At 43.5% G+C, this 19,335-nt stretch overlaps 1 long non-coding RNA gene across 1 annotated transcript in view; it reads right to left on the bottom strand.

Annotated features, from left to right (window-relative positions):
- Positions 1-19,335, bottom strand: part of LOC103169008 — a 70,694-nt gene that overhangs the window by 20,567 nt on the left and 30,792 nt on the right. The gene's annotated exons all lie outside the window — the stretch shown is intronic.

The following is a 19,335-nucleotide window of genomic DNA, read 5'->3' as shown; positions in this document are numbered from 1 at the left end:
TAATCACTGTACTTCGCTCTCATCTATCTCGGCGCTGACCTCTCACCCACTTCCTGCCTCTGCCATCCTTCTTCATATCCATCAGACAATTACTCTCCCCACCTGCAAAGCCCTATGGAAAGCACATCTCCTCCAAGATGCCTTCCCTGACTAAGCCCTCATTTCCTCTTCTCCCACTCCCTTCTGTTTTTCCCTGATTTACTCCTTTCATTCATTCCCCCCTCAGCCCCACAGCACTTATGTATAGTTCTGTAATTTATTTATTTCATACGCATGTCTGACTTCCTCTCTACACTGTAAGCTCCTTCTGGGCAGGGAATGTGTTTACCAACTTTGATATATTTTATGCTCCCAGGCACTTAGTACAGTGCCCTGCACACAGTAAGCACTCAATAAATATAATTGATTAAGTGATTAAGTGTGATGTCTCTGCCCAGTGCAGAACATCGGGTCCAGAATAGGAACTTGCTCTATCCATCAATCGACTGTATTTTTTGACCGCTTACTATGTGCAGAGCACTGTATTAAGCACTTTAGAGGGTACAGTACTATAAAGTTGGTAGACACTATCCCTGTCCTCAATGAGCTCTCAATCTACTGGGGGAGACAGACATTGAAATAAATTGCAGGTGGGGGAAGGGAACAGAATATTAGGGCATGTCCATAAATATAAGGATACGAAAAAAAATCTTGTCTACCAAGTCTTAGTTTGGCACTCTCGTAAGTGCTTAGTTCAAGTGCTCTGCATACAAGAACCACTCGATAAATACCATTCATTGATTGACATCCATAAATTCTCCCTCCCATTCATCTCAACCTTTTTTCTGATAGTCTCTTCTCATCCCCATCAGAAAGGGAGGAGTAGGACTTATATTACTCAAATAAAGTGGTATGATGATTTAATTTTGCCTAGGAAGGAGCCACTAATCCCTCAAGGATTGGCCTGGAGAAAAAGCAGGGGAAGAGGAAGGGCAAAGCACCCAAGTATCTTCATGCTCTTTAACTACTATGCTCTTTAGCCTCTTGGACTAAAAATAACCATCTCCAGGGAATATGTCACTCTGCGTTGAACTGCATCCATCGGGTACATTCAATGTAATGAATGCTATGTCTTCACACTATGTATTTTGGGATATGAATTTTGGCCCGCTCTGTGCATAACAAGTTACATATGTTTCAAATGTCTGTGTAAAACACAATAAAGTCTGGAGTTTCATCATAACAGTTTTCCCTTATTTGCTTGAACAGTCAGTGAAATGCTTGCTGCGTCCCTCCCTTTGTAAAATCCAGTTAGCACAAGAGACTATTAAATCATGAAACTTTGAACTGTAAGGAAATATGGTCCCAGATTTTCCTTTCATCTCTTTTCTAGTGAGAGATCATTTTTCATGTTTGGAGAAATTTTCAGATGGACTAAATCTGGCTAACCCATTTGTAGATATCTAACTGTTCCTTTGCTGACCCAAAGAGGGTTTCTTGAACTTGAAAACTGTTCATTATATCTTCTAAGTCCATTAGAAGAATCCCAGGACCTAGACGGTCAGCAAATGTAAATGGCCCATGCAGTAGAAAAACCTGTCTTCTATACTGGCCAGTTCAGGAAGCTTCAGTGGAAAAATAGAATTATTTCCCATTTCAGGGTAAATTCTTCCTGACCCAGGTTGGAATCTGTCAATCAATTGTATTTATTGAGCATTTACTGTGTTCGCCGTGGCTTAGTGGAAAGAGTACGGGCTTGGGAGTCAGAGGTCATGGGTTCCAATCCTGGCTCCTCCACTTGTCTGCTGTGTGACCTTGGACAAGCCACTTAATTTCTCTGTGCCTCAATTAACTCATCTGTAAAATGGGGATGAAGACTGTGAGCCCCAAGTGGGACAACCTGATAACCTTATATCTACCCCAGTGCTTAGAACAGTGCTTGGCATATAGTAGGTGCTTAACAAATACCATAATTATAATCATTATTATCAAGAGCACTGTATTAAGTGCATGGGTGAGTGCAGTGTAACAGAGTTGGTAGACACGTCCCTGGCCCACAGTGACTTTACGGGCTAGAGGAAAGGAGGAAATCACCTTTATCTAAAGGGTAAGAAAAGACTCAGTTTCCCTGCTAAAGTTTTTCCTACACAACCTCCCACTGATTTGGTCCTGCCATGTCACAGCAAATGAATATTACCTGGTCTCACTGTGGCTAGATGATTATCTTTATCTTATTTCTGGTCTCCCAGGTCTATCATCTATTCCTCCTCCAGTCTACACTATATGTTACTGCAAAGATCATCCTCCTTAAGCATCCATCCCTTCTAATTTCTTCTCCATTCATTCATTCAATTCATTCAATTAATAATGTTGGTATTTGTTAAGCGCTTACTATGTGCCAAGCACTGTTCTAAGCACTGGGGTAGACAAAGGGGAATCAGGTTGTCCCACGTGGGGCTCACAGTCTTAATCCACATTTTACAGATGAGGTAACTGAGGCACCGAGAAGTTGAGTGACTTGCCCAAAGTCACACAGCTGACAAGTGGTGGAGCCGGGATTTGAACCCATGACCTCTGACTCCAAAGCCCGGGCTCTTTCCACTGAGCCATGCTGCTTCTCAATTGCTTCTCAATTCTCAATAAATTCAATTGTATTTACTGTGTGCAGAGCACTGTACTAAGCACTTGGGAGGAACCGATTTACTAATAAACAGACACATTGCCTGCCCACAATCAGCTTACAGTCTGGAGGGGGGAGAGAGACATCAGTACAAATAAATGAATTACAGATAAGTACATATGTGATGCCTTCAGTAAGGCTTTGAAGTGGGAGAGACCATAGTAAACCCTATGTGGGACTTGATTATCTTGTATCTACCTCAGTACTTAGTAGAGTGCTTGGTACATAGTAAGTGGTAAATAAATACCACAATTATTATTAGCATTATTATGATTATGACTAAGTGCTTGCTATGTGCCAAGCACTGTACTGAATTCTGGAATAGATACAAGATAATTAAATCAGACTGAGCTCCCCTTTTCCCTCTGCTCCCTCTGCTCCCCCTCAACCCCCCTTCACTTCTCCTCAGCTAAGCCCTCTCTTTCCCCCTTTCCTTCTGCTCCTCCCCCTCTCCCTTCCCCTCCCCTCAGCACTGTACTCGCCCGCTCAAATGTGTATATTTTCATTACTCTATTATTTTGCTAATGAGATGTACATCATCTTGATTCTATTTACTTGCTATTGTTTTAATGAGATGTTCATCCCCTTGATTTTATTTATTGCTATTGTTTTTGTCTGTCTCCCCCGATTAGACTGTAAGCCCGTCAAAAGGCAGGGACTGTCTCTATCTGTTACTGATTTGTACATTCCAAGCGCTTAGTACACTGCTCTGCACATAGTAAGCGCTCAATAAATACTATTGAATGAATGAATGAAATTGGACACAAACCCTGTCCCATATGGGGCTCACAGCTTAAGTAAGAAGGAGGTTACAGATGAGAAAACTGAGGACCAGAGAAGTTAAGGGGCAGAGCTGAAGTTGGAACCGTGTCTTCTGACTCCCAGGCCTGCTCTTTTTACACTAAAATGAGCTGCTATTGAAGTGCTATTATTAAGAATTGACTATGTGAGAAGTACCCTCAGAAAAGCAGCGTGGCGCAGTGGAAAGAGCATGGGCTTTCCAGTCAGGGCTCATGAGTTCGAATCCCAGCTCTGCCACTTGTCAGCTGTGTGACTGTGGGCAAGTCACTTAACTTCTCTGTGCCTCAGTTCCCTCATCTGTAAAATGGGGATTAAGACTGTGAGCCCCACATGGGACAACCTGATTCCCCTGTGTTTACCCCAGCGCTTAGAACAGTGCTCTGCACATAGTAAGCGCTTAACAAATACCAGCATTATTATTATTACCCTGCTAAGCAATGGGGTCATTATTCAAATAAATCCCCCTCCTTGTCCCCTATGGGGCTCACAGTCAAAATGAGGATAAACAGATATATAGAACAAGATCAAGTGAAATATGAAACAATGGTAAATTGCAAAATCAATGGTGTAAATTAATAATGTAAAACAAAGTCACTAAGCCACATATCTTGGATTATTCATTCATTCATTCATTCAATAGTATTTATTGAGCGCTTACTACGTGCAGAGCACTGTACTAAGCGCTTGGGATGAACAAGTCGGCAACAGATAGAGACAGTCCCTGCCGTTTGACGGGCTTACAGTCTAATCGGGGGAGACGGACAGACAAGAACAATGGCACTAAACAGCGTCAAGGGGAAGAACATCTCATAAAAACAATGACAACTAAACAGAATCAAGGCGATGTACAATTCATTAACAAAATAAATAGGGTAACGAAAATATATACAGTTGAGCGGACGGGTACAGTGCTGTGGGGATGGGAAGGGAGAGGTGGAGGAGCAGAGGGAAAAGGGGAAAATGAGGCTTTAGCTGCGGAGAGGTAAAGGGGGGATGGCAGAGGGAGTAGAGGGGGAAGAGGAGCTCAGTCTGGGAAGGCCTCTTGGAGGAGGTGATTTTTAAGTAAGGTTTTGAAGAGGGAAAGAGAATCAGTTTGGCGGATGTGAGGAGGGAGGGCGTTCCAGGACCGCGGGAGGACGTGACCCAGGGGTCGACGGCGGGATAGGCGAGACCGAGGGACGGCGAGGAGGTGGGCGGCAGAGGAGCGGAGCGTGCGGGGTGGGCGGTAGAAAGAGAGAAGGGAGGAGAGGTAGGAAGGGGCAAGGTGATGGAGAGCCTTGAAGCCTAGAGTGAGGAGTTTTTGTTTGGAGCGGAGGTCGATAGGCAACCACTGGAGTTGTTTAAGAAGGGGAGTGACATGCCCAGATCGTTTCTGCAGGAAGATGAGCCGGGCAGCGGAGTGAAGAATAGACCGGAGCGGGGCGAGAGAGGAGGAAGGGAGGTCAGAGAGAAGGCTGACACAGTAGTCTAGCTGGGATATAACGAGAGCCCGTAATAGTAGGGTAGCCGTTTGGGTGGAGAGGAAAGGGCGGATCTTGGCAATATTGTAGAGGTGAAACCGGCAGGTCTTGGTAACGGATAGGTTGTGTGGGGTGAACGAGAGGGACGAGTCAAGGATGACACCGAGATTGCGGGCCTGCGGGACGGGAAGGATGGTCGTGCCATCCACGGTGACGGAGAAGTCTGGGAGCGGACCGGGTTTGGGAGGGAAGATGAGGAGCTCAGTCTTGCTCATGTTGAGTTTTAGGTGGCGGGCCGACATCCAGGTGGAGACGTCCCGGAGGCAGGAGGAGATGCGAGCCCGAAGGGAGGGGGAGAGGACAGGGGCGGAGATGTAGATCTGCGTGTCATCTGCGTAGAGATGGTAGTCAAAGCCGTGAGAGCGGATGAGTTCACCGAGGGAGTGAGTGTAAATGGAGAACAGAAGAGGGCCAAGAACTGACCCTTGAGGAACTCCAACAGTTAAAGGATGGGAGGGGGAGGAGGCTCCAGCGTAGGAGACCGAGAATGATCGGCCAGAGAGGTAAGAGGAGAACCAGGAGAGGACAGAGTCCGTGAAGCCAAGGTGAGATAAGGTATGGAGGAGGAGGGGATGGTCGACAGTGTCAAAGGCAGCAGAGAGGTCAAGGAGGATCAGAATGGAGTAGGAGCCATTGGATTTGGCAAGAAGGAGGTCACGGGTGACCTTAGAGAGAGCAGTCTCGGTAGAGTGGAGGGGACGGAAGCCAGATTGGAGGGGGTCTAGGAGAGAATGGGAGTTAAGGAATTCTAGGCATCGATTGTAGACGACTCGTTCTAAGATTTTGGAAAGGAAGGGTAGTAGGGAGATAGGACGATAACTGGAGGGGGAAGTGGGGTCAAGAGCGGGTTTTTTTAGGATGGGGGAGACGTGGGCGTGTTTGAAGGCAGAGGGGAAGGAGCCCTTGGAGATTGAGTGGTTAAAAATAGAAGTTAAGGAAGGGAGGAGGGCAGGGGCGATGGTTTTAAGAAGGTGAGAGGGAATGGGGTCCGAGGCGCAGGTGGAGGGGGTGGCACTTGCGAGGAGGGAGGAGATCTCCTCTGAGGATACTGCAGGGAAGGATGGGAAAGTAGGGGAGGGGGTTGTTGGGGGGGAGGGGAGAGGCGGAGGGGTGACTTTGGGGAGCTCAGACCTGATCGTGTTGATTTTCGTGAGGAAATAGGTGGCCAGATCATTAGGGGTGAGAGATGGGGGAGGGGGAGGAACAGGGGGCCTAAGGAGAGAGTTAAAGGTCCGGAACAATCGGCGGGGGTGACGGGCGTGGGTGTCGATGAGGGAGGAGAAGAAGCTTTGCCTGGCGGAGGAGAGGGCAGAGTTAAGGCAGGAAAGGATAAATTTGAAGTGTGTGACCATTGCAGCCTATTGAGCCTGCATTCAGTTCTGAAAACTCCTAGAGGGTAATGGGACACATGTCTTGTGATGGTCAGAAAGGAAGCAGCTACTTAACGATGGAGGAGAAGGCAGAGGAGGCAGAGGCAGAGGAATCCTGAGAGGGAGAAGCAGCATGGCCTGTGGGTAAACCCTGCAAGTCAGAAGCAACTGGGTCCTTATCCCAGCTCCGCCACTTGTCTGCTGTCTGTCCTTGGGCAAATCACTTCACTTCTTTGGGCCCCAGTTATTTCATCTCTAAAATGGGGATTAAAATGGGGAGCCCTGTGTGGGACAGAGACTGTGTCCAACCTGCTTAATGCGCATCGACCCCAAAGCTTAGTACAGTGCCTGACACACAGTAAGGGGTAAACCACTGCAAATTTTTTTTTAAGTCATATTCCAGCATCAGAGTTCCCACCCTGCCACTGCTATAGCCATCTACCCTCCTCCACACAACATTGGTCCAGCCTTATACTCCTGGCTTTGTAGCCCCATATGGTGGGAGCTTAACCTCAGAGAAGGTAACAGCAGTGGTGTTCATCTGAGGATGGTGGTGGTGGTGCCAGTCAAAACAAGTAAACAGGCATCAATAGAAATAAATAGAATTATAGATATATTCATATATACATAAGTGCAGTGGGGTCAGGGAGAGGGGGGAAAAGCAAAGGGAGAGAGTCGAGGTGACACAGAAGGAAGGGGGAGTTGAGGAAAAGGGGGGTTTAGTCTGGGAAGGCCTCTTTGAGGAGGTGAGCCTTGAGTAGGGCTTTGAAGGAGGGAAGAGTGATCGTTTAGTGGACTTGAGGAGGGAGGATATTCCAGGCCAGAGGTAGGACATGGGTCAGGGGTCGACAGCGGGACAGGCAGGATGAGGCACAGTGAGAAGGTTAGCACCAGAGAAACAGAGTGTGTGGGCTGGAATGTAGAAGGAGAGAAGGGAGGTGAGGTAAGAAGGAGAAAGCTCTTAGTACAGTGCTCTGCACACAGTAAGCACTCAATAAATATGATTAAATGAATGAACTCAGGTGATGGAGAGCTCTGAAGCTAGTAGTGACAAGTTTTTTTTTTTATACAGAAGTTGATAGGCAACCTGTCTCCCCCTTCCTAGACTGTAAGCCTGGTGTGGGCAGGGATTGTCTAATGGTACATTCCAAGTGCTTAGTATAGTGCTTTGCACACAGTAAACACTCAATAAATATGATTGAATGAATGAATGGCAGTGGCAGCAGCATTAGTGCTAGGGAGCAATTAAAGAACAAGCTATAAGGGAAAATAAATGGAAAATCATAGGGTAAAAGGGAAACACTGAGGGTAAGGGAGATGGGCAGAACTGAAAAATCTAAGGCCGGGTCAAAGGAAGAAAGGGGGTTTGGAAATCTGAGTTGATTTATCTTGACAAGAATGATCTCATATTCTTTATTGATAGCACAGTAAAAATCTTTATATCCGTTGGAAACCTAAATGAGCTAGCAGCCCTGTCTGGGTGAGCTTTCCAAAGTAGCCTAGCCCAAGGCCACTAGAAGGTTTGGCAGCCAGCTCATTTCTTTCTCTCCACATCGGTGGTGCTGGGTCAGTGTGCTGTGCTGCAAAAATGTGAGCAATGGTCTCCGTTGTGGAAATAGGATTCCCAGTGGGAGATGGGAACAACCATTTCAGCCTTCCCACAGTCCTACAAAGATTTTAGGGAGATTCGGTCCCAAATCCAGAAGATTACACACATTCTCTGGGTCCAGAGCCTGAGGATCTGACTGTCTCCTATCAAAAACATTTTCCTTCAGCTTGAACCAAGAACCAAAGTGTCATGCATCTCCCTCATCATCACAGCTGAACTATCGCAGTTACCATTATTGTCGATGGTCATTATTATCGCTGGGATCCTGATATCACATCCCCAAGACAAACGGCACATGTGTTGTTTCTTATTAACAGCAAAATCGAATCTATTAAAAGACCTTGGAAAGAGTCCCTTTTCAAACAAATAGTCTGTAGCTTCATCAGCCTTCATCAACAGGTCCAGTGTGCAGTGCCACTCTAAGCTATTTCACACCTTATTTTAGTCACATTTATTATTAAGGCTTTATAATCGGAGAGTTCCTCCCCGAGACATTTATTTCGTGGTGTTTGAGGGCAGACATAAATAGAAGGTAATAATACTTCTTGTTAAGAAGAAATGTTCAGTCAAGAAGGTACAGCTTAGGAAAAGTAACAATTATACCTGAAATGTTAATAACTGGATATCTTTTTTTCAGCCCTTACAAGTATTTACATTTAAAAAGACAAAACTGCTGAACAAAAAAGAACCATTTTGGGGAAAACGAGCCTCTTTCTTTTTTTTGTTGTTACTGTCTAGTTTGTTCAGTGACTCTTTCACGTGACATTGGGTAGCTGAAGAGGACTATTATTATGCAAAACCATTTGGGTACAAAAGGGCATTACATATCTCACACAAAAGGGGATTTCTTCAAAAAACACAACACATTCAATGTTTGGGGTTTTCAGTGGAAATTCAGCCCTGTGCTTGCCAATATTATTCTGCAGCTGGGTATTCTGTTCTTGCTTTCTGAGAAAGGAAAAATCTGAAATCCAAATGGTTTCATAGTAAACACTTGAGGGAGAGTTGCTGCTGTTGGAATGAAACTTTTAAGGAATATTGGGATTTCCCTGCTCAGCCTGAAGATCACCCAATTAATCTTAGCCACAGATATTTAGGGCTTCATCCAAGTACTCTCTCAAGCACTTAGTACAGTGCTCTGCACACAGTAAATGCTCAATAATATGATTGATTGTTTGAATGATTGAAATGAAATGATTGAAATGAAAGTGGGTCTGAGGTGACAGTGAGGTCTGGATAAATGGCGATATCCAGACTTAAAGATGGAAGCAGAAACCACCAGTGTGAAACCCACCTCCCTCAGCCCATCTCATTAAACAAAGGCAAGAGCCAGTCTCCTCCAGGAGGGAAAATTTAAACTCTGCCCCATAGTTCCCTTCCTATTTTGCCTAAGGATTGGTCACGGTCTCCTGATAATGGAAAGGAAAATCCTTATCTTGCCTTCAGGTGCAAGGTCGGGTGATTTGTCAAGAAAATGGATCCAGGGCACTTAGACGTTCATCTTGCACATGGGTGACTGAAAGATCAAATGTCGCTGAACAAGCCTGGCACCTCAGGGCCTCTCACCCATTGCAGGGCTTCTTTTGCATCCCAGGGATTTTCTCACATTGCCGAGCTATCAACCACTGCTGGGTTCTTCACCCGTTGCTGTTTTTCTCACCCATCATAAAGGTGCTCACCCATTTCAGAGGGGCTCAGGTATTCAGGTATTTTTTGCTGTTCTTTCCAAATTTCCCACACAAATGGAATTCATGACTTACCAATTATGACAAAATTCAAAGAAGCCACCAAACTATCTTGAGAGTCATTTCTTTACTGAAAAGAGAAAAGCTCCATTGTGCATTCATAGAACACTCGGGTTTGCGTTCTGTGCTTTAGGGACCTGCCTGGCTTTGGGCCTTGCATTCCACCCGCCCCTGCTTTGAGCACTGTCTACAAAATAGATGGCCAGACCTCTTTGTGAAGCACTTACTATTTGCCAGGTGCTGTACTAAGTGTTAGGGTGGATACAAGTAAATCTGGCTGGACACAGTTCCTGTCCCACATAGGGCTCCTAGTCTTAATCCCCATTTTACAGATGAGGTAATTGAGGAACAGATGAGTGAAGTGACTAGCCCAAGATCACAAATCAGACAAGTGGTGGAGCTGGGATTAGAACTCAATTGCTTTGGACTCCCAGGCCTGGGGTCTATCCACTAGGCCATGCTGTTTATATGCAGAGAAACAAAGGAGCAGTACAAAACCAATATTTCTTCAGTAGTGTGAAGTTTATGGAAGTGTTCTTTGGCATCAGTAAGCCCAGGAGCCAGACAGAGCACACAGTGGCATCCAGACTCTAAATGTAAACAAGTCCTTGGTGGACAATCAACTCAGTAACAGAAAATATAGTGCTTTGGAAGGTTGCTCATGACTGGACTCTGCTCCAGCCCTTCCATATACACTTGAATGAGGAAAGATACCACAAAACTTTGGCTCAAGCAGAGACCAGGGAGGGTGAGAGGAGGCAGGCCGATACAGCGTCGGGGCAGGGCTAACTCTTCATTGCTTGATAGGAAAGGAATTGAATACATGACTTCTGATGGGAAATTCTCCATGAAGCCCCCGGTTATCTTTGCTTATCCTAGGAACTTATCTGTTGCCTTGGTCATCGCCCTTTCAAACCATCCTAAATTATACACATCTCTCATTCCTGGGAGATTAAAAACAAGTGGGAAAAGTGAGTTGTTTACCCCTTAAATGCCTTCCACTGCTCACTGTGTGGTCTCCTAAATATTTCTACTCCATGATCTCAACTTCTAACCACACCCCATCTGATCAAGCCATTCCTGCCCATACTCCAGGATTGTCCCTAGGCCTCTTCAGCTGTTCTGCTTCTTTATTCACCTCCCTAGAGTATTTTTCTCAAGGCTGCTATTCAACAATATTGAATAGCAACATTTTTCTCATCTCTATGACTCATAGCTATAAGCTCTATGAAATATTATTTCACTAAAGACTGTCTTAACTATCAATCCATATATATATCTATATATATTTAGAGAGAGAGACAGAGAGAGACAGAGCATGAGAAGGAGTGAGAGAGTACTTAAGATTTTAATTAGGACACTAGGTAGAGATGACATTTCTGTCTGTAGTCATTTTTCAAATTAGAAGATAATGTTACTAATGGTGAAGTTTACCTATAGGAAACACCTGTACTTTGAAAATGAATGCTGAGACACCCCATCTTCAAGATAACCAGTTAAGTCAGTAGCAGAACTGGAGACTCAAGTGACAAATTTCAAGCATCTAGTTCAATATTTCATCCCTCTATTAACCAAGAATGTATTTCAGTACATATGACAGGGTACATCTGCTCAGCCAATGGTCACATCCAAAACTAAACTAAAAGAAAAAAGTATACCGTTATTTACAGTTTCAACACTACAGCATTCCATGGACCAAAATTGACAATCCAGAATATTAAAATGAATAAAATTAGGGCAGAGGTGATTCTTACAGTCTACTTCTTTCAGTGCTTAAGCAGGAAGGATTACATTTCTTCCAGAAATAAGACAGCTTCTTGTCCAGGTTGGTGATTAAAGGAGGCTTTGAATAACAAACACAAATTTCTACCTCACAGTATTGTGACTATCAATCAATCAATCAGTGGTATTGATTGAGCACATACTAGGTGAACAGCAGTATACTGTACTAGGAGCTGGGTAGAATTCAACACAACAGAGTAGGCAGACAGATTTCCTGCCCATAATGAGCTTTCATTCTGGAAGAGCTTACAGTCTAAGTTGTTGATGTAAACTTCTCCCTGACTCAAGTAAATAGAAATCATTTCAAAGAATAGTTTCCATCATTGCTGAAGATGAGGCAATTGGGAAATGATATGAACTCTTTCCCAAGCTTAGGCTAAAAGACTACATCTATGGCATTGATATAATAATAATGATAATTTTAGTATTTGTAAAGGGCTTACTATGTGCTTAACACTGTTCTACAAGATGGGCTAGATACAAGGTAATCAGGTTGGACAAAGTCCCTGTCATTTATTCATTCATTCAGTTGCATTTATTGAGCTCCGTGTGCAAAGCACTGTACTAAGTGCTTGAGGAGTACAATATAACAATAAACAGAAACATTCTCTGCCCACAAAGATCTTGCAATCTAGAATTTACAGTCCCACATAGTGCTCATTGTCCTTAACCCCCTTTTTACAGATGAGGCAACTGAGGCCCAGAGAAGTGAAGTGACTTGCCCACAGTCACAGTCCTGTCAAGTGGTGGAGCAAGAATTAGAACACAGGTCCTTCTAACTCTCAGGCCTGTGCTGTATTCAGTAAGCCATAAGGGGTCACATTTTCAGCGTGGCTCAGAGGAAAGAGCCTGGGCTTTGGAGTCAGAGGTGATGAGTTCGACTCCCGGCTCTGCCACTTGTCAGCTGTGTGACTGTGGGCAAGTCATTTAACTTCTCTGTGCCTCAGTTCCCTCATCTGTAAAATGGGGATTAAAAGTGTGTGAGCCCCACGTGGGACAACCTGGCTACCCTGTATCTCCCCCAGTGCTTAGAACAGTGCTCGGCACCTAGTAAGCGCTTAACAAATGCCAACATTATTATTATTTTTTTCAACAGGCTTTAGGGCTTGGACATAAGCAAATTATGGCCCTTGGGATTAATCTGGACCCATAAAGGTTCTCAAACATCTGGCTACTTCTGCTCATGGTAGCACCTACTAGTTCTGAGTTTTAACCTTTTATTCACAAATGGGCCACCCCATTCCCCTTGTCAGCAAAGGAAGGAGTTCTTGGATCTTTCTTTTTACTTGCAGCACAAGAATCACTGGGTCAGTGGCACCCAGAGACTGAGGCAAGTCTTACTTCTCCCCATCAGCATTACTGAAGGTTAGGCTTATCGGCATGTCCAAAGAAGCTCTTTTTTTAAAGAATGAAAACACGACTATAAAAATCCATTTGAAGCTGAAATGTGGCCAATGCTTCCTTTGTGTTACTGGGATTCTGCATCAGGGGCAGAATACCCCAGGCTTGCTGGGAATAGGCCACCGAAGAAGCGGAATTTTAAAATTCCTGCCTGCACTTCCTACTGCATTGTACAACTACCTTTGACAGTGGAACACTCTCCAAAGGGTTTCAACAAGTAGATCTGGGGCCATGATGAAACTAGGTCAACCAATTATGATATGAGATTAAACACTTCAGTGATAACATAGTATCTTGTATCTATTCCATACCTAGTTCAGTGCTTGCCACGAATAAACACTTTACAAATATTATTATTAGTAGTAGTAGTAGTTGTAGTAGCATTCCAGCACTGAGTGGGTACAGTACAAGGGAAACAGCTTTGCTTAGTGGAAAAAGCCTGGGCTTCAGAGTTAGAAGTCATGGGTTCTAATCCCAGATCCTCCACATCAACTGGGTCTTTGGGGAAGTCATTTCACTGGGACTCAGTTACCTCATCTGTAAAATGGAGATAAAGACTGTGAGCCCCACGTGGAACAACCTGATGACCTTGTATCCACCCCAGAGCCTAGAACAGTGCTTGGCACATAATAAGTGCTTAACAAATATCATTATTATTATTATTATTACAGTCTCCTCTGAACCACATCAGTTCCATTTCCAGGTTTGGTGGCTTTCTTCCCACACTCCCTTCTTGTGTCTAGGGTTTTTTTCTATGCTGAAAAAAATGCCAATATTTCAAGACTTGGGGCAAGGAGTCACCACCGTTCTATCTTTCTTCAGTTTGGGGAAGACTCTGAAAGAGGCTCAGGTTTTCAAGCAAAAACTACCCATTTGTCATGGGCAAGTGCAAGAGAGCCCAGACAGTGTCCCTGAAACTCAAACCTAAACCCACTTACATAATAATTATGCTATTTGTTAAATGCTTATAGGTACTGAACACTGTACTGATCACAGGAGTATATTCAACATAATCAAATCAGGCACAGTGTTTGTTTCACATGGAGCTCATGTGGGAAGAACAGATATTGAATTTCCATTTTACAGATGAAGAAGCTGAGAGGTACAGAGAAGTTAAGTGACTTGCTCAAGATCATAGCATCAAGTCATACATCTCCATCCATGTGTTCCCTTAGAAGGTGAAGGAGACTGAAGAAGGATCTTTGCCATGGGAAGGAGGAAGGAAGGAGCTGGGACAAAACAAGGGAGTGAAGAATTTATTTTTACTTTCCACCAGTCACTTCTCTTATTCCTGCTGCCAAAAATAAAGTTTCGATTCACAGAGCAAACACACATCTAATTCGACTGTACATAATTGTAAATTTAATTTGAAGAAAGCTCCGTATCTTGGCAGTTAGGTTCTCTGACTGGAGAAGAAAACTCTCAGAGTGCAAACATCGAGATTCTGTGATCGGGAGAAAGGTGAGTAGGAATGGGGAGAAGCAATAAAAATAGGGAGGGGATTCTGTCAGTGAATAATAATGTTGGTATTTTGTTAAGCGCTTACTATGTGCCGAGCACTGTTCTAAGCGCTGAGGTAGACATAGGGGAATCAGGTTGTCCCACGTGGGGCTCACAGTCTTAATCCCCATTTTACAGATGAGGGAACTGAGGCACAGAGAAGTTAAGTGACTTGCCCACAGTCACACAGCCGACAAGTGGCAGAGCTGGGATTCGAACTCATGAGCCCTGACTCCAAAGCCCGTGCTCTTTCCACTGAGCCACGCTCCTTCTCCAGTGAAGATGCCCCCTCATCATGCAGGCTCGTAATAAAGTAATATGCAAATTTTGCACAACTGAGTCTTACTGGGCTTTAATAGAGCAATAGCATGGCCTAGAGGAAAAGGTATGGGTCTAGGAGTCAGAGGATGTGGGTTCTAATCCCAGCTCTAGGACTTGCCTGCTGTGTGACTTTGGGCAATTGACTTTTCTCAGCCTCAGTTTCCTTCATTGTAAAATGTATATAATGTACTTGTTCTTCCTACTTGAACTGTGAGCCCCATGTGGGACAGGGACTGCATTTGACTCAATTATCTTGTTTCTACTCTGGAGCTAAATACAGTTCTTGTAAGCACTTAAATAGCACTATTGCTGAATTATTGAATTATTTCATATTGTGCCAACTGATTGTTAAACAGAAGCCCTTAGTTGAGGGTCTGATACATTTGAAGTGAAAATGAGCCTGAACCTTGACTAGTTCTTTAGGAGCAGAGTATCTTGAACATTGGCTAGCAGCATTTGTTAGAATGGCAACAGCCCCGACGGGAAAATGTGACGGCACTGCTGAGTGGAGGGATGGAGGAGTTCGTACTTTCCTCTCTGGACTGACAGATCCGATTTCCCCAGTCCAATTTGCAGGTCACGGGTAACAAAGTCAGAAGCTGTCTCTCTCTGGTCTCATCATTCTGAATCTATAACACATACCAATTCCCTCCAAGGATAAGTTGCATCACTAAATTTAACGAGTATTCTTGGATGGGTGAAATGAGAAAATTAAGAGTCCACCCATGAGATAATTCTCCCTTATTGCACAGTCTCTCCTGGAGGGAAGAAATTTTAAAATTTGACCTAGTGGAGAGCACAGGACTGAGAGTAAAGTCACTTCAATTCTAATCCTAGTTTCACCACGTGTCTCCTGGGTGAACTTGGGCAAATCACTTAATGTCTCCGTTTCTCAGTCTTGTCATCTGTAAAATGAAGATTAAACACCCGTTCTCTCTTAACTTAGATGATGAACCCCATGTGGGACAGTGACTGCGTCCGATTTACTCAATCAATTGTATTTATTGAGCACTTACTGTGTACAGAGCATTCTACTAAGGGTTTGGGAGAGTAAAATATAATAATAAACAGAGACGTTCCCTGCCCACTACGTAGTATCTACCCCCTCACTTATTACAGTGCTTGGCACATAATAAGCTTTAAACAAAACATATAATTATTATTATGACTATTACTAGTAGAGGTTTATGATGTGTTCCAGTTATATCTGCTGTCAGTCAGGGTTAAAGACAGATCAACTCATTGAACTAGTAGTAGTGCATACAGACAGGGCTGTTAAGCTTTGTGTTTGCTAATTAACCCTCCCACACTGTGCATGAGCAAAAATCGCCCCTTGCCGCACTGTTTCACTTATTAGACTGTAAGCTCGTTGTGAGCAGGGAGTGTGTCTGTTTAATGTTATACTGCATACTCACAAGTGCTTAGTTCAGCGTTTTGCACCCAGTAAGTGCTCAATAAATATGATTGAATGAATGAATGAAAGCTACAGAGCCCTGTGCTATTTCCATTTCTCCCTATCGCTAAACACATTCATTCATTCATTTAATAGTATTTATTGAGCGCTTATTATGTGCAGACTACTGTACTAAGCACTTGGAATGTACAATTCGGCAACAGATAGAGACAATCCCTGCCCATTGACAGGCTAACACAATTTTTCCCAAAGCTTCTACTCCCAAACAGTTGTTCTGTTTCCCCTTGTTTCCCATCAGGCTAACCAGTTATCTGCTTTTCTCTCACTTGTCTACTTCTCTGTGACATCATCATACGCCTTGTTTCATTGTGTCCTTGTGACATTCATTTGTCCACCTTGTTTGCCCTTAGATCTTTTAAACTCAGGCACAGCAGGGGGTCTGGGAGTCAGAAGGTCATGGGTTCTAACCCCGGATCCTCCATTTGTCTGCTATGTGATCTTGAGCAAGTCAGTTTACTTCTCTGTGCCTCAGTTACTCCATGTGGGACAGGGACTGTGTACAACTCAATTTCCTTGTATCCACCCTAGTGCTTAGTACTGTATCTGGTACATAATAAGCTGTTAACAATGCCATAATAATAATGATAATTATTATTATCTAAGAGCTGAAGAGAGCTTAGATATTGTATTCCCATTTAGTGGCAAGAGCCCAGGTTTGGGAGTCAGAGGATGTGGGTTCTAATCCTGGCTCTGACACTTGTCTGCTGTGTGACCTTAGGCAAGTTACTTAACTTCTTTGTGCCTCAGTTACCTCATCTGTAAAATGGGGATAAAGCCTGTGAACCTCATGTGGAACAACCTGATTACCTTCTATTTACCCCAGCTCTTAGAAAAGTGCTTGGCACATAGTAAGCACTCAACAAATATCATCATCGTCATCATCCTTATCATAAAGAAACTGAGGCGCAAGGAGGTTAAGTGACTTGTCAAATAGTAATGATTGAGCCATTAAGAACTCCAGTCTCTTAGTCATCATTATCCTCAATGGTATTTATTGGGCACTTACAGTGTGCAGAGCACCGTCGTATATGAGCTTGGGACTGAGGCTACATTGCCTACTGCTTAGTACAGTGCTCTGCACACAGTAAGTACTCAATAAATATGATTGAATAAATTTCTCTACTGCATTCTCGAACAAGGCTGTGTTGAGGAAGATGAATAAGACTAGACATGATGTCTCACCTTATTTTTGTGATGGGCAAAGGATCAGACCTGGCTTCCTCCAGTGGTGGCATGGCCAGCCATACAAAGATAGATATCCCTCCTACTAGAATCAGAGTGGCCTAATGGGAAGAGCAAGGGCCTGGAAGTCAGAGGATCTGGGTTCTAATCCCAGCTCTGTCACTTGTCAGCTGGGTGACCTTGGGCAAATTCACTTTAACTTCTTTGTGCCCCAGTTCCCTCCTCTGAAAAATGGGGATTCAATGTGTTCCCCCTCCTACTTAGACTATGAGCCCCATGTGCAATCAAGTTATCTTGTAACAGCCCCAGCACTTAGTTCAGTGCTTGGTTGCATTGTAAGCGCTTAACAAACATTGTCATTTCCCTTATCATTATGGGCAGGGAACTTGTCTGCTAATTCTGTTGTATTGTACTCTTCAAAGTACTTAGTACAGTGCATTGCACATAGTGCTCAATACAAAAGTGCTCCTTTCCCTCCCCATTTCTCCTTCCCTGTCCCATCATCGGGACTCGCTCTCTTTCCGTTTTGCATATGTACATATCTATAAATCTATTTGTTTATAATTAATGCCTGCTTACTTTTTGATGTGTATATATCTATAGTTCTATTTATATTGATGCTATTGATGCCTGTTTACTTATTTTGATATCTGCCTCCCCACAGTGAGTCCACTGTGAACAGAGATTGTCCCTCTTAGTTGCTGAATTGTACTTTCCAAGCGCTTAGTACAATCCTCTGCACATATGTGATTGAATGAATGAATAAATATGAGTGATTAACTGATTATTACTACTTAAAGGTGACACTAGACACTGAAGTTCAACTATAGGGACCTATCTGGAAAAGGCCAATATGAGACTCAGTCTCGATCCTAAGATCCTTGATCTTAATGTATATATCTATAATTCTATTTATTTATATGGATGCTATTGATGCCTGTCTACTTGTTTTGTTTTGTTCTGTTAACTGTCTGCCCCATTCTAGACTGTGAGCCCATTGTTGGGTAAGGATTGTCTCTATTTGTTGCCAAACTGTACTTTCCAAAGGCTTAGTACAGTGCTCTGCACACGGTTAAGTGCTCAATAAATTTAATTGAATGAATGAATGATCCTGCTATGAACACCACATGCATACACACTCTCACACTGACTGTCCTTTGTTGTGCAGTCATGTTTGGTGCGCTCTGCACACAGTAAGTGCTCAATAAATACCACTGATGGATTGATTGCTAATGTGGGGAAAACATAAAAAGACAACTAGGAAAGGGGAAAAAAAGGAAGTTCTATTCAAAGACATGCCAATGTCTAACTACTCCTACAGAACCATCAAAATGACAATCTGTGTTGATGCTTCTTCTCAGAAAAGGAAACACAGAGGAGACTCTTGATGAATATGAAAATGCTGTGCCGCCCATCCTATTAAAGCCCCATAAATCTGCTGGGTAAATACTTCTCCTGCATTAGTCAGGCAAGTCATCCTTCAGAGCATATGGAGAGCTTCTATTTTTTAAAAAGAGACTTTGGAAGTATCAGTGAGCAAGTAATAAAATGCGAAGTCTTTCCAGTGACAGTGCATGAAATGGAATTACCTTCTCATATTGATTTTAACGATCTCTAGCTGATGAGTTCTGAAATTTTCCTGAAAATTATTATTCACCTTGGGGCAGAGGTGAGGCCAAGACAATTCTGTCTATTTGGAAAGTGAAATGAACTGGAACTTGCATGTAGGAAAGATTATGAGAGCCCCAGAGGTAGTGGAAACATGAGTCCTCTTTAAGTAAGGCCAGTAAGAATAATGCGAACTATATACTGGTGACATTGACACTGCTAAAATTGGATGTGTGAACAATGGGTCTAGGCACGTTTAGCAGATTTTCAAGTAGTGACTTTAACAAAGAATTTGAGACCATGTTGCATATGAATCAATTTGTGGTCATCCACGGATGTGGGGAATAGTGGTGACATGAAGCA

The sequence above is a fragment of the Ornithorhynchus anatinus genome, chromosome 4 (assembly GCF_004115215.2).
Source record: "Ornithorhynchus anatinus isolate Pmale09 chromosome 4, mOrnAna1.pri.v4, whole genome shotgun sequence".
Lineage (NCBI taxonomy): Eukaryota > Metazoa > Chordata > Mammalia > Monotremata > Ornithorhynchidae > Ornithorhynchus > Ornithorhynchus anatinus.
This window is presented reverse-complemented; position numbering and strand designations above follow the sequence as displayed.